General features: G+C 45.9%; 1 protein-coding gene across 1 annotated transcript in view; it reads right to left on the bottom strand.

Moving 5' to 3' along the window:
* Positions 1-5,417, bottom strand: part of LOC147702547 (matrix metalloproteinase-21-like) — a 183,383-nt gene extending 177,966 nt beyond the window's left edge. The window contains exon 1 of the mRNA XM_086931212.1: positions 5,265-5,417. The gene's annotated coding sequence lies outside the window, so the exon portion shown is untranslated. The remainder of the gene's footprint in view (positions 1-5,264) is intronic.
* Positions 5,418-13,905: the final 8,488 nt, after the last annotated feature.

The following is a 13,905-nucleotide window of genomic DNA, read 5'->3' as shown; positions in this document are numbered from 1 at the left end:
AAACAGGAGGAGGCATCGCCATCGTCCATAAGAACTCCATCCGCATCTCAACCAGCTCGGACGTCAACCTCTCTAGCGCCGAACACCTTCACTTCCAGATCCACACCGACCCCAAGACCACACTCAGAGGCACCCTCCTCTACAGGCCACCAGGACCCCGTGCACAATTCACTGAAGACATCACTGATTTCATTACCCCACACGCCCTCCCCTCCGAGGACTACATTCTATTGGGAGACCTCAATTTTCACCTGGAAAAGAGCAACGACAACAACACCACCACTCTTCTGGACAATCTCGCCAACCTCGGACTCAAACAACTTGTTAATACCCCCACACACCACGCAGGACACACACTCGACCCTATATTCACCTCCAGCAAACATATTTCCTTCAGTCACACCACAGTTCTCCAATGGACGGACCACAGCTGCGTTCACTTTGTTTACAATAAGACCACAACCCACAACCATCCTCAACCTACCCTACGAAGAAACTGGAACAAAATCACCATCGACCAGATCTCCTCATCGCTTCTTCAAAACCCCCCTGCCCACTCATCGAACCCCAACCAAGCAGCCATTAACCTCACTCAATGGCTAACCAACACCGCCGACAACCTAGCACCTTTGAAAAAACGTCAAATCAAACTAGGCAGCAAAAACGCCCCCTGGTTCAACGATGATCTTAAGAAATCCAAGAAACTCTGTCGCTCCCTTGAGAAGGCCTGGAAAAAAGACCCAAACACCAACACCAGGGACGCCTTCAAAAACGCCACCCGCACACACCACCAATTGATCCGGACTGCCAAGAAAACCGCATTCAAAGACCGACTAGACAAAAACGCCCACAACAGCAAGGAATTATTCAACATCGTCAAAGAGTTTACCAACCCCACTGCCAACTCCAATGACATCACCCCCTCTCAAACCCTTTGCGACTCCCTAGCTTCGTTCTTCCACGACAAAATTGCAGACATCCACAACAGCTTCGACAACCAACCCGAAGACCAACCCACCCAACCCTCTGCCGTACCTTCACCCCCCTTGAACATCCTTAATGACTGGAACCCAATCTCCACTGAGGACACCATCCGCCTGATGAACTCCATCCACTCAGGATCCCCCACAGACCCATGCCCTCACCATATCTTCAACAAAGCAGACTCCATCATAGCACCACACCTCCGAGACATCATCAACTGCTCCCTCAACTCCGGCACCTTCCCAGAAAGCTGGAAACACGCCGAACTCAGCGCCCTTCTGAAAAAACCCACAGCTGACCCCACCGAACTCAAAAACTACCACCCCATCTCGCTCCTTCCATTCCCGGCCAAAATCATCGAGAAAGCTGTCAACAACCAGCTCGCCGCCTTCCTCGAAGCCAACAAATCCCTCGACTCCTCACAGTCCGGCTTCCGAGCCAAACACAGTACTGAGACCGCACTCATCGCAGCAACAGACGACATCCGAACTCTACTGGACAATGGAGACACAGTCGCCCTCATCCTCCTCGACCTCTCCGCAGCTTTCGAAACAGTCTGTCATAACACCCTGTTACAATGACTCAGAAACATCGGAATCCAAGGAAAAGCACTGGAATGGATCACCTCATTCCTTGCCGGAAGAACTCAGAGAGTACGCCTCCCACCATTCAAGTCAGAGGCCACTGAAGTCATCTGCGGCGTGCCACAAGGATCTTCACTCAGCCCCACCCTCTTCAACGTATACATGAGCCCCCTCGCGACCATCGCACGCCAGCACAACCTCAACATCATCTCCTACGCTGATGACACTCAACTTATCCTCTCACTCACCAAAGACCCAAACATCGCCAAAACCAGCCTACATGAAGGAATGAAAGAGGTAGCCGAATGGATGAAGCATAGCCGTCTGAAACTGAATTCAGACAAAACAGAAGTCCTTATCTTAGGTACCTCCCCCTCCGCCTGGGACGACTCTTGGTGGCCAGAGGCCCTTGGAAAAGCACCCATCCCGACGGATCACGCACGGAACCTAGGCGTCATCCTAGATTCCTCACTCTCGATGACCAGACAAGTCAACGCCGTCTCTTCATCTTGCTTCAACATTCTTCGCATGCTCAAAAAAACATTTCGCTGGATCCCCGCCGAAACCAGAAAAACGGTCACCCACGCACTGGTTACAAGCCGCCTGGACTACGGAAACACCCTTTACGCCGGTACCACTGCAAAACTTCAGAAAAAACTCCAATGCATCCAGAACGCATCAGCTAGACTCATATTAGACATCCCGCGTAAAGATCACATTTCTGGTCACCTGAAAAACCTCCACTGGCTCCCCGTCAATAAGAGGATAACTTTCCGCCTCCTCACCCACGCACACAAAGCTCTTTACGAACTTGGACCCGTATGTCTCAACACACGTCTTTCCTTCTACACCCCCTCCCGCCAGCTGCGCTCTTCCAACCAAGCCCTCGCTGCTGTTCCCCGCGTCAACAAAACCACCATGGGAGGAAGATCATTCTCCTACCTAGCGGCCAAAACCTGGAACTCACTTCCCACGCACCTCCGCCTCACTCAAAACCACCTAGCATTCAGAAAGCAACTTAAAACCTGGATATTCGAGAAGTAATTCCCCACCCCTCTTCAAGCGCCTTGAGACCCTCTGGGTATGTAGCGCGCTATATAAATTTATTGACTTGACTTGACTTGACAATCCTCCTGGAATATGGTCTAGACGAACCACTTGTACACTTTCTTGCGTATTTGCACACTGACACAAGGGCACAAGTAAGGATCGGGATGGGGGGGCGAAGTGTCAGAGCCCATAAAGGTAGAAAGAGGAGTCAGGCAGGGGTGCGTTTTAGCACTCCTGTTATTTATTATCTATATAAATGGATTAAACAAATCTTTGAAATTGGCAACTACAGACGTCCCGAAAATAAGGGGGGGATTGCTACCGACTCTGCTTTATGCAGATGACGCAGTGCTCATGGGTCTCACCCCGAACGCTTTGCGCAGCTTGGTAAAAGACTTTGCCCAATATATGGAAAAGGTTGATCTTAAAGTAAATTTTAAAAAATCTTTTATTATGTCTTGTGGCCCAGGTAAGAGACAACTAAGTGTTATCTCATTGGATTCTGACAAACTCTATTCCACTAACACTTTTCCCTACCTAGGAATGGTTTTTGCTGCGAGCGACTCGCGGAGCGGACATTTGGTCCACGCCACGAGCAAGTTCTCAAAATCCATTAATTCTATTCTTAGCCTTCCACGGCCTAAGAAAGTAGATGCCACAAAAGCTATTTAAAAAATGTTTAAATCACAATGTGTGCCAGTAGCTACTTATGGGGCAGAGATCTGGGCTCTGGGAAAAACACCGAGCATTCAGACTGAGGAAAAACGCTTCTGCAGAAAAATCCTCGGAGCACCCATTTCCTCCTCAGAATACATTTGCCACTGCGAACTGAATCTGCACTATATATCAGATTTTATTGCCTCCAGATCGGCAATGTTCTGGCTCGCTATTTGGAAGAATAACATGGCTGGCCTAACCCAGGACATTATAGGAAGACTGCCTTTACTGCGAAAAAGGGATGTTAATCCCCTGGCTTTCTGGAGTTTTTAAAAAATTGAGTAGTGTAGGCAAAGGACACCTTTTCCTTGACCCTAGTAAAATCGACCCTAAAGACAAAAATAATTTAAAATCTGCACTGTACGCACTTTATAGTGAAGAAAGTTTGGCAAAGGAATTAATCAAACCAACAATCCAGGCTTATGTGAACAAAGATCTGCACACACAACCAATCCCATTGTACCTTACGCTGCCAATGACAAATTGGGAAAGATCCTTACTTTTTCGCCTTAAGGCAGGGACTGTCAGATTTGTATTATGTTTTCCATTAGGTTACTCCTCCCTAAAATCTGGAAATAATTTGTGCCCATGTGATGACATGAGCTCGCAAACTGACTTACACTTCTTCTTCTTTTGTAAATTTTATCAAAAATATTTTAAATGGTTTTTAGCACCGTATTTCAAAAAGCACAGACCACTTTCTTTGGAGGAATCAAATTTGATGTTGTTAACTATGAACAATGAAGAGCTGATATTCCGCACTAGCACTTTTCTAAGAGTTATTACCCATGTCCGAAAAACAATGGAGCACCCTTAGCAAATTTGTGAACTTTACTGATAATTGATTTTATTTAATGATGTGCTGCTTTTAAATTATTGTAATTATGTTAATTTGACTTGGGATTGTTTGTATTGCTTTTATGAATTTGCAAAAATTTGAATAAAGATTTTGAATTGAATTGATTGACCAGCATACTTTTGCAAACCTACAAGGAGAACTGGGCAGTCTCTTACGGGAAGGCACCCGGGCAGCTCTTATGGGCCATTTCAATGGTACGAAACGCCATACAAATAGGTGCAAACCAATAAAAAAACAATATGTCGACTGGATCCAGGCTGCTGGTCCTCCGTGTACGTGTCATCATGCTGTCCTCTCCATGTGACGCACTAACGTTCATGGGTCCGGTCCCCGGTCTTGTTTATTGTTAGATGGGTGATTGACAGGATGCTCGCCGGTTTTCGGCTGAGAGTCATCTGCTTTAATTGCTTTGAGATCTGAGTAAAAGATAACGTTCACCGTCATAAACTCCCTCAGATGCCTTAACTAACCTATATAACCCCTGGACTCCGAAGCTGCAGGACGGGCAACATTTACTATCAACTTGTGCAAAAGAAGCCAATTGGCAACCCCAAAGCATTGCAGTCCCAAAGCTTCACTATATAGGGTGTCCGATGCAGTGCTGTGCCACGGGAACACCGCACTGTTATGTGTGAAACTCCGTTTGTAATAAAACACTGAAGTATTGCACAAGTGCTGCGGATATCTAAACGGGCCCGTAGGATTTTCGTGGGTTTTTGAAGAGCGCTTAGCGGGCTCCAGCGAGTTGAGGAGCGCTTCTGTTTGTGTTGCTGCCGGGGCGTGCTGAACTCTCAGGGCTGCGGGCGCTACACAGGAACCAAGGGGCCCAGTCAGAGCAGTGTTACAGCACTAGAGTGCGCTGAATAATGTTAAGTATTTCATTTGTCGTGTTTCTTGTTGTACAACGGCCTGGTGCTCTTGTGTTTTGTTGGCGCTAAACACAAACGCACTACCCATAGATGAAAAGCATTGGACCAACCAACCCCACGGAAGCCCCGCAGGAGAACCGCGCCACCAGTGTGCCCTCGCGGGCATCGCCATGAGACACCTCGGTGTAGTATGCTCCTCACCTGCAGCCGGTGTCTCCCTCTCAGGGGATGTCTCTCTTCCTAGCCGCAGTCTGAACGCTGGTTTAAGAATGCCCCCGCCTCGGGCGGTGTCTCTGGCTTGTCTCGGGCCTCGGCTGAGCCGCTTGTCTCTCTGTGAGGATCCGCAGTGTGTGTGAGCCGATGAGGAACCTCTGGGGCCGGCCCCTGCGCCCACAGCTGGAGCCCGTCAGCCGCACACGCACTCCCACGGCCCACAACTATTTATATCTGTCAGGGTCTGGGGGTGTTTTCAGGGCTTTAGTGGTGAATAATAACAGCATGGACGGAAGATGCCCATGCCTCTCAGCAGCGCAGCGGGTGCGGTGACACCGGGTCCGGTGCCTTGGGGGCTCCGTGCACCCACATGATGGCTGTATTTCACTGCTCGGCCCAGTGGATGGGGGCGCGGGAGGCATAAACTTCCTTGCACCAGGGCCCATGGCATCATGCTACATAGGGTGACCAACCGTCCGTAAATTTCAAGGACCGTCCGTAAATTGGACCTCACGTCCGTTGTCCGTGAGGATCCCTTTTACGGACGCCTTTTGTCCGTAATTTTGGGCCTTTCAGGGAACAGAGCTGTTCCCTGTGAGAGGCCTCTTCTCCCTGATGGGGCACTCATCTGTGAAGCACAAGAGCAGCCCCACCCGCCGATTATCATTCTGTGTGTGGCTGATTGCTACATACAGAATGATAATGGGTCAGTCTGGGCTGACACAGCATGTGGTGGCCTCCTCCAGCCTTGGACCAGGGCAGAGCATTCAGCGCATTGAAGTGCAACAACGCCCATGCTGCCGCTAGGCGAGAATCCAGTTCATCAAAGGAAGGGGTAAAAAAAGTTCAAAGGAAAGGATTATTGGTCTCTCAGAGTCTCATGTTTTAGAACTGACACATTTCCAATATTAATGTGAGGCGTGGTAAACGTGCACCCGTACCAAGGGAAATGCTGGCAAGGTTGCATTCGTTTTAAATGTCTTTACAGAGGTAAAAACATAAATGGGAAATTGAGAGAACATCATTATAAGACATTTAAAGACACACAAAGGTGGTCAGATGGGTAAACATAGCTATCAATAATGCAGCAGGTGCAGTGGCATCAGTGCCAGGTGTCTAAGGGACCCAGTGCACCCAGAGTGTGGCTTTTTTTTGCACAACCAGATGCCTGTGTGAACAGCATATTCAAGGAAGCCATGGTTGCTGCTTTTTTATTTTATGCAATTAACAACCATTGACAAAGCCAATAGTTCTGGCTTGTAGGTGTAACTTTACTTGTTTTAAGTGTAACGTTACTTCTATTATATATCAAGAGGCAAACAAAAATACCAGTAGGGCGGCACATTATACTAAGCACAGATTTTTAGCTTATATGTTTTTAAGCCACGCTCTTAATTACATTGAACATGAACACCCTTTAGGAGAGACCCCCCTAGTTTTTTCATTCCACTTAAAGCACTGGAAACAATACCGTGTCACAGTCGTCCCACGTCCAGGCACCGTGCATCATGCATGACTCATGGCATCCACTTTTTCAGATTACCTATGTGCAGGGGCACAGTGAACCCTCCCCCACCCCAACCCTTGCATTAGGAACTACAGCGAGGATGGAGTTCTTGATGGGCCTCTTCTGTCTGCAACTGCAAAGGCGCAGCTCATAATTAATGTGAAACAGTGGGCGAGTGAGTAAGTGAAGGGATGGGATGGGTGGATGGATGGCTGGATGGATGAGTGAAATGATGGATGGATGAGTGAATGGGTGGATGGATGAGGGAATTGATGGATGGGTTGATGGATTGATAAGTGAAAGGGTGGATTGATGAACTGATAAGTAAAAGGGTGAATCGATGGATGGATGAGTGAAAGGGTGGATGTAAGGCTAGATGAGTGAGTGAAAGGGCTGGTAGATGGACAAAAAGATGGATAGATGAGTGAAAGGGGGGATGGATGAGAGAAAGGATGGATGGATGAGTGAAAGGATGGATGAGTGATTGGTTCAATGGATGGATTCATGAGTGGATGAGTAGATGGATGGGTGGGTGGATGGATTGATGGATGGATGGATGGCTAAGTGAAAGGGGAATTGAGAGAGAAAGGGAGGAAGGGTAAATGGATGACTGAACTGGTGAATGGGTGGAAGGATGAGTGACTGTGTGGATGAATAAGTAAGTAGGTAAATGGCTGGATGGATGAGTGAATGGATGGATGTGTGGAAGAGTGGATGGATGAATGCATGGATGGTTAGGGTGAAAGGGTGGATGGATGGATAATGGATGGATGAGTAAAAGGGTGGATGGAGAGATGGATGAGTGAAATGATGGATGGAAGGATACATGATGGATAGGTTTTTAAATGGTTGAATATGGACATGGATGGGCACACAGATGGAAGGACAGAATGAATGGTGAAAGACTGAATGATTGATGAAAGTATGATTACACATTGTGTGCCCATTATCTTAAGCAACATTTCCTATACATTGACTTTCACATTTATATGAGTGTTTGTCTTTATATAATGTGTGTGTTGTAATGCCCTTGAACACTCTGTCCCACATACTTGGGATGAGTAGCACTATAAGAGAAATTAAATACACATGAGAGAGGGTCTATGTGAAGATGAGGGGCGCCGTTGGAGGGTGGTAGCAAGAACAGACTGTCCGGACCGGGCATCAGGCATTTTCTCTGGGAGCTGGAAAGGTGGGGGCGGTTTTGTTACCACAAAAAGACCTGCACATTTGCCTAAAGCTGTGCGCATATTGAAAAACTATGAAGTGCAGAATTGTCTAAACCTCATATAAACTTATTTTCACTTGTACTTAAGTGGTTGTCTATTTACTTACTTATATACTATTGCGCAACCTCCTCTGACGTGTCTTCTAAAACTTACCTTTTGTCCTGAATTTTGACCCTTTGTCCTGAATTTTTACACTTGCTCTCCTGAATTTGCACCCATGCCAGTTGGTCACCCTAATGCTACAGCAGCACTGAGCCCTCGGGTCTCGGACTTATTTCATTGCAGATGTTGAATCATGCACTTTACCACCGAGGTAACCAAGTCACTACACTTGTTCGATAGCGGGAGTACTGCTCCTGAGTTTATTATATAGCAATGCTGAGCACCTGCTCTTATTATACAGCATCAGCTGAATCCCTGAGCTGATACGACAGGAACTGCGTCACTGATCTTGTTGTACCTCGGCATGTTAGTCCGTGCACTTATACTTTAGAATCTCAGATCATGCACTTATTACAATATTATGTTATGTATGAGTCCATTCTCTCATTGCGCTATATTGTCTTGGGTTCCTGTACTTTATACTATGTAGTATACTTTACCATACTACCGTACAATACATACTATATCACACTCTACCATACCACACCACACACCACACAATACAATACCATTCAATACACCATACTGCACCCCACCATACAATATACCATACCTTGCGTGCCAGGGTGTAGGGAGTATGCAGTCACAAGGCATTGTTTCTCTTTATACAATGCGTTACAAAAGGGGATGATGGACGGAGCGTTTGAGCAAATCAAACACTCACCCCCAGTCAACTGATCTGAGTTTAATCCATCACCATTCTTTAGCTCACTCAGCCACCCCAGTTCAGACATTGTATTATATTTATACAATACAAATCACTGTCATGGAGTATTATGCTTATAGTCACACTACCAAGTATATAAATGGCCGTGGGTCTAGGCTGTTCATGCTAAGCGGAGTAAACACTGCATTTGTACTACCGCCACATTAATCTATGCATCCATTGGCTTTGTTCGTTTCAGGGTAAAGTATGTGAGAACTCTTCAAGAGGGGGTGGAGAGAGTATTCCAGAGCAGTCAGGGGTTACTTTGCTCTCATTTGATCGATTTGAGTCTTTTAACTATGGTTGCCTGGAGCCACCTTACTATTAGAACAAAAGCTGAGCCACAAGCGCACCTTTGAGCACTTAACCCTCAGGGTAGTGACAGTCTACGGCTTACTCAGATTGCTAATTTAGGCTAGAAACTCAGACCTTGGCATAGACAATAAGAAACGTACAATCACAATATCATCATAGTGAGTGTTTACTTTAAAACGAAAAATTACTATATTCTACACACATAGCTATATAATGAAAATAGAAATGCAAATAAATATAGATAAATCAGAAGGGTGGTAAAACAGGCTTTTCACAATTAAAATTAATGCCTTTGGGCTTTGATATAGAACATTCATATTCAATAAGCCACTGCATCTGGGTTTTAACAACAGATTCAGTAAAAAGTCTACACTGACGACACCAGCTGATCCTCTCCCTCACCAACAAACAGAGAGCCGCCAGAATCAACTTCCACAGTGGGATGAAGGCCGGTGCTAACTGGATGATAGACAGCTGCCTCAAGCTCCACTCTGAGAAGATCGAAGTACTCATCCTGGGACCCGCCCCCCTCAGCCTGGGATGACTCTTTGTGACCCAACGCACTGGGAACCCCTCCACCCCCACGGACCATGCACGTCACCTCGGCATCATACTGGACTCCTCGCTCACAATGAATTGCCAGATCAACGCTGTTTCCCCATCCTGTGTCCATATGCTCTGCCTGCTTCGAAAGAAATTCAGATGGATCCCCTCTGAATCCAGAAAGGCGGTCACCCATGCACTCATCACAAGCAGAATTGACAACGGCACTGCTCCCTACGCCAACGTCACCCAGAAACTCCTCAGGAAACGACAGAATGTTCAAAACCCCACAGTCAGACTGGTCCTTGACATCCCCCAAAACAGCCACATCACAGAACACCTTTGACAACTCCACTGGCTCTCAGTCAACAAGCAAATCACCTCCAAGCTCCTCACACATGCCTACAAAGCTCTCCTTGATGTAGGACCAGCATACCCGTACCACCGCCGCCTCTCATTCCATGTACCCACCAGACAACTTCACTCCACCCAACTTGCCCTGGCCACCGTCCCCCAAGACCAGAACCGGAGAAAGATTTTTCTCCTACGTTGCCACCAAGACCTGGAACACCCTGCCCCTCCACCTGAGGCATTCTCTGTCGTTGACCCATTTCAGGAAGGATCTCAAGCCCTGGCTATTGGACTGAACATCTACGCCCAGACGAATCAGCAGCCCCCCACGCCTTGAGACCCTCATGGGTGAGTCGTCCTATACAATATCATGATTGATTGATTGAGTTAATGTATTCTTTCCTGAGGCACTGCTCAATAGGAGATACATGAAGTTTGTACAAAGCGGAATTGTAATCCTAACATCTCCACCACAACTGGGATTTTTTTGGTGTAGGTTGTGGGTTTGAAAGCTTCCATCCTCCATGTAAACCCCACTCAACAATCACAAGGCGGGGAGCAGGGCAGGCTTTAGGGCAGTGCTCTGACCTCAGGGGGGGCCTCTGTGTTTATCAGTAACTTATGATTGCAGAGACGAGGGGCACTTTTGCCCGGTGGTAGTAAGAGAATCAGAGCAGGCAGTCATGGGATGTGGGGGACCCTAAAAAGTTATAGTTGCACTTGGGCACCACCAGCGCTAAGGCCCTTGGAGGGAGCATGAGCAGGTAAGCGCAAGGTGCTGTTGGGGCAAACAGGGACACTCATTAAGAATTCCAGAGAAGGAGATGTTAAAGATTTCTATGTGTTTATATTTCTGTGCATTATTAGACCCCCCAGGATATAGCGGCATGGATTAGCAAATTTAGCGGCACAAAAATGGAAATTTAGCTGCACAAATATGGAAATTTAGCGGCAATTATGCGGCATTTTATGTGCATCTATCCATTTGCAGGGGGACCCATTATTATGCCACTGGGTCACAATGATCCAGTGTAGAACTACAGTACTGGATAGAAATCACTCCAGGCTTCCTGCAGTGCGAGCACCCGGTGTTGCCCAGCACTGCAACGCAGTGATGTCTGCCATGACAGCACCCATTCATAGCCACCACAACCAACCCAGAGCAGCAGAGCTATCTACCAGAGACCTCCAGTTATCCCGCTTCAGATACGATTAGTTGATCATGTTCCCTGTTCTTTGTTGTCTCTTTGAATCCTGTTGCTTTATCTGAATTTTGTTATTTGTGTTGGTTGCATTATTGGTCCTTGCTAAACTCGAAGTGCCGGAACACAAAGATAAAAGTCAAGCCTAGATAAACAATTGCTATCTGCCATGGCACACTTTCGGCTCTGTTAAATGTTGGACACACACTCTTCGCAGTGGTGCTTTCGCGGCCAAGGGCTTCCAGCTGGAACCTGCCCGGCCGTTTGTGGATTGAAGCCAGACAGCAGATACACAGGCCGCAGCGGGGCGTCCCACTCAAGACATGCCCCGAGGTGGCACTGCTGAGGGCGAAGACCTTGGTAATGGGCCGCATTCTGCCCTTGCAGGAGGGAGGATCGCGCCTTGGCATGACAATGGCTTGGGTTTGCTGTTTTATTATTCAGTGTTTCTGTCATGCATTCGCACGCCCTCCTAAGGACCCCCAGCTCTTTGGGCCGCAAAAAGCGCCACCTTTGATCTGGGGTCGCCCATTCATTAGGAGGACGCTCGTTAACTCGTTAACAGATTACACAGACCCCCCAGGATATAGCGGCTTTTGTTAAAATGCTGCGCGATTTCTACAAAAGTGCCGATTTCGCGGGCACTTTTGTAAAAATCGCGGCATTTTTACAAAAGTGCTGATTTTGCGGCAAATCGCGATATCCTGGAGGGTCTGATTATTAACAATGTGTAGAATGTATTTTAATACTTGATTAAACATATACACACTGATATAGTACTGTTGCTTTTCAAACAAATTTGCTATGATGTGTAGCAGTGCATTTTTTATGTGTTAATTAGGCCTTCATTTAGCAATAAAAGTCACTCCTGTCACTCATGCCCCCCGCCCATGTCTCTCCTCACAAATTCTGTGGGTCATAGTCAAATTGAGATGCATTGGTTTACTTCCAGTGAAATTGATTGTTTTGGTCTTGACGAACTTTCCCCGGCACAATCATAACCTGGAACTTTAATTTCAAGGTCTTTCGTTGATTCACTGTGCCCTATTCCTTTATATAACACATTATTTGCCATGTATCAAGTTCAAGCATCTCTCGACACCATTAGCATAGAGGTTGCTGAATCATTTAGTGGGATTTTACCTAGGAGTTAAGGCAATATAACATTTATTTTTCATGTGCTCTGATTTGCCAATAAATGAAGTGATACATTTTCTCATAGTGAATCTGCAGTTTCTCCTAATTTCGTATTAGAAAATAATGTATAACAACTCACAATTTTGGCGGTGAGCCAGAAGACTTTCCTCCTATTTTACTAGCAATGCCATCTGTTGTTTTCCTGATTTTGCTGCCCACTTGAGATTTAAAATATTTTCTGATTTTGCATTTCTCTGTATACCATTCCATTGAGGGCCTTTTTTCATTGACTCTGTTTCGCTTTACTTTTGAATTTCGTAACAAAACTCTTTAACTTTTATGTTGATCTAGAACTTAGTTATTGAGTGGATCCATTTACTTAAAATATTCAATTTTTTGACTTTTGATGTTTTGGGAGGTGCCTCAACATGGGGCATATTGTCTCATGAAACTGAGGTTTAATACCATCTCTGATCAAGTGAATGTGGACATGTTGGTTGAGATAGAATATCGGGCTGTCTAAAATCTCGTAGTCCTCTGCACCCACAAATTTTGGTAGCAGAGGATGGATGCCCATTAAAGAGCACCTCCTTTTGGCTTTTAGCATTACTTTTTTTTGCCCAGTCCTCTGTGATAGTGGATTTTACAGTTTGGATTATCGTGTTGGACTTTGCCGAGATCTGACTTGCAGTGCTGTTCCTGAATGATCTGGATTGTAAGTATGAATAGAGCTCAAAGATTCTGGTACGTGTGAGTGCTTTTGTTGTGTTATTGAGATGCAGAGTCTTATTTTAGGTGATGGATTGTTATGATGTATGTGAGGTTTTTGGTTATGTGATGTTGATTTTAAGTTCAATTGGTGGTTTAATCACTGTTGTTTTAATGTACTATTCTTATTTGTAATTTGTGCCAATTTAGTTTTGTTTTTTATTGACCGGTTTGGTTATCGGATCTGTGGAAATCCATGATTTTGAATATTTTGGTTTTACTTGTCTTAAAAGGTAGTGTGTTTTGCAAGGTGTTGTATGTGCACAGATAGGGTCTTCTGAATGAATCATTTTTCATTTTCAGGAGTTTGCATGCTTGATTTAGGTGGTGTCTCTTGGTCCTAGGTACACAGGAGTCTATACCTTAGACAAAGGTGGACTGCTGATGGACGGGGGTCTGCTTGGCGTGAATTGGGTTTAACCAGTGCCACAAATGTGCTGCTCTTGTTCTGTTGTTTGTGAGATTCATCTTATTCTAAATTGCAAATTTTCCTCTTATTTCGTTTGAGCATACAAGGCTTATTTTGGTTTATTTAGAGTAAATCCATTAAGAAAGGTTGTACCATCGTTTTTTCATTCACAGAGATGTTACACTGTGATTGGTCAGTCAGCCAACGAGTCACACTGGGATTAGTGAGACGTCACCACAGAGTTGCGCTGTCAATGGTTGGTTGTTTAGAGTGGCGCTGGGATTGGTTGACCTGTGGCAT

Source organism: Lissotriton vulgaris, chromosome 7 (assembly GCF_964263255.1).
Source record: "Lissotriton vulgaris chromosome 7, aLisVul1.2, whole genome shotgun sequence".
Taxonomy (NCBI): domain Eukaryota; kingdom Metazoa; phylum Chordata; class Amphibia; order Caudata; family Salamandridae; genus Lissotriton; species Lissotriton vulgaris.
This window is presented reverse-complemented; position numbering and strand designations above follow the sequence as displayed.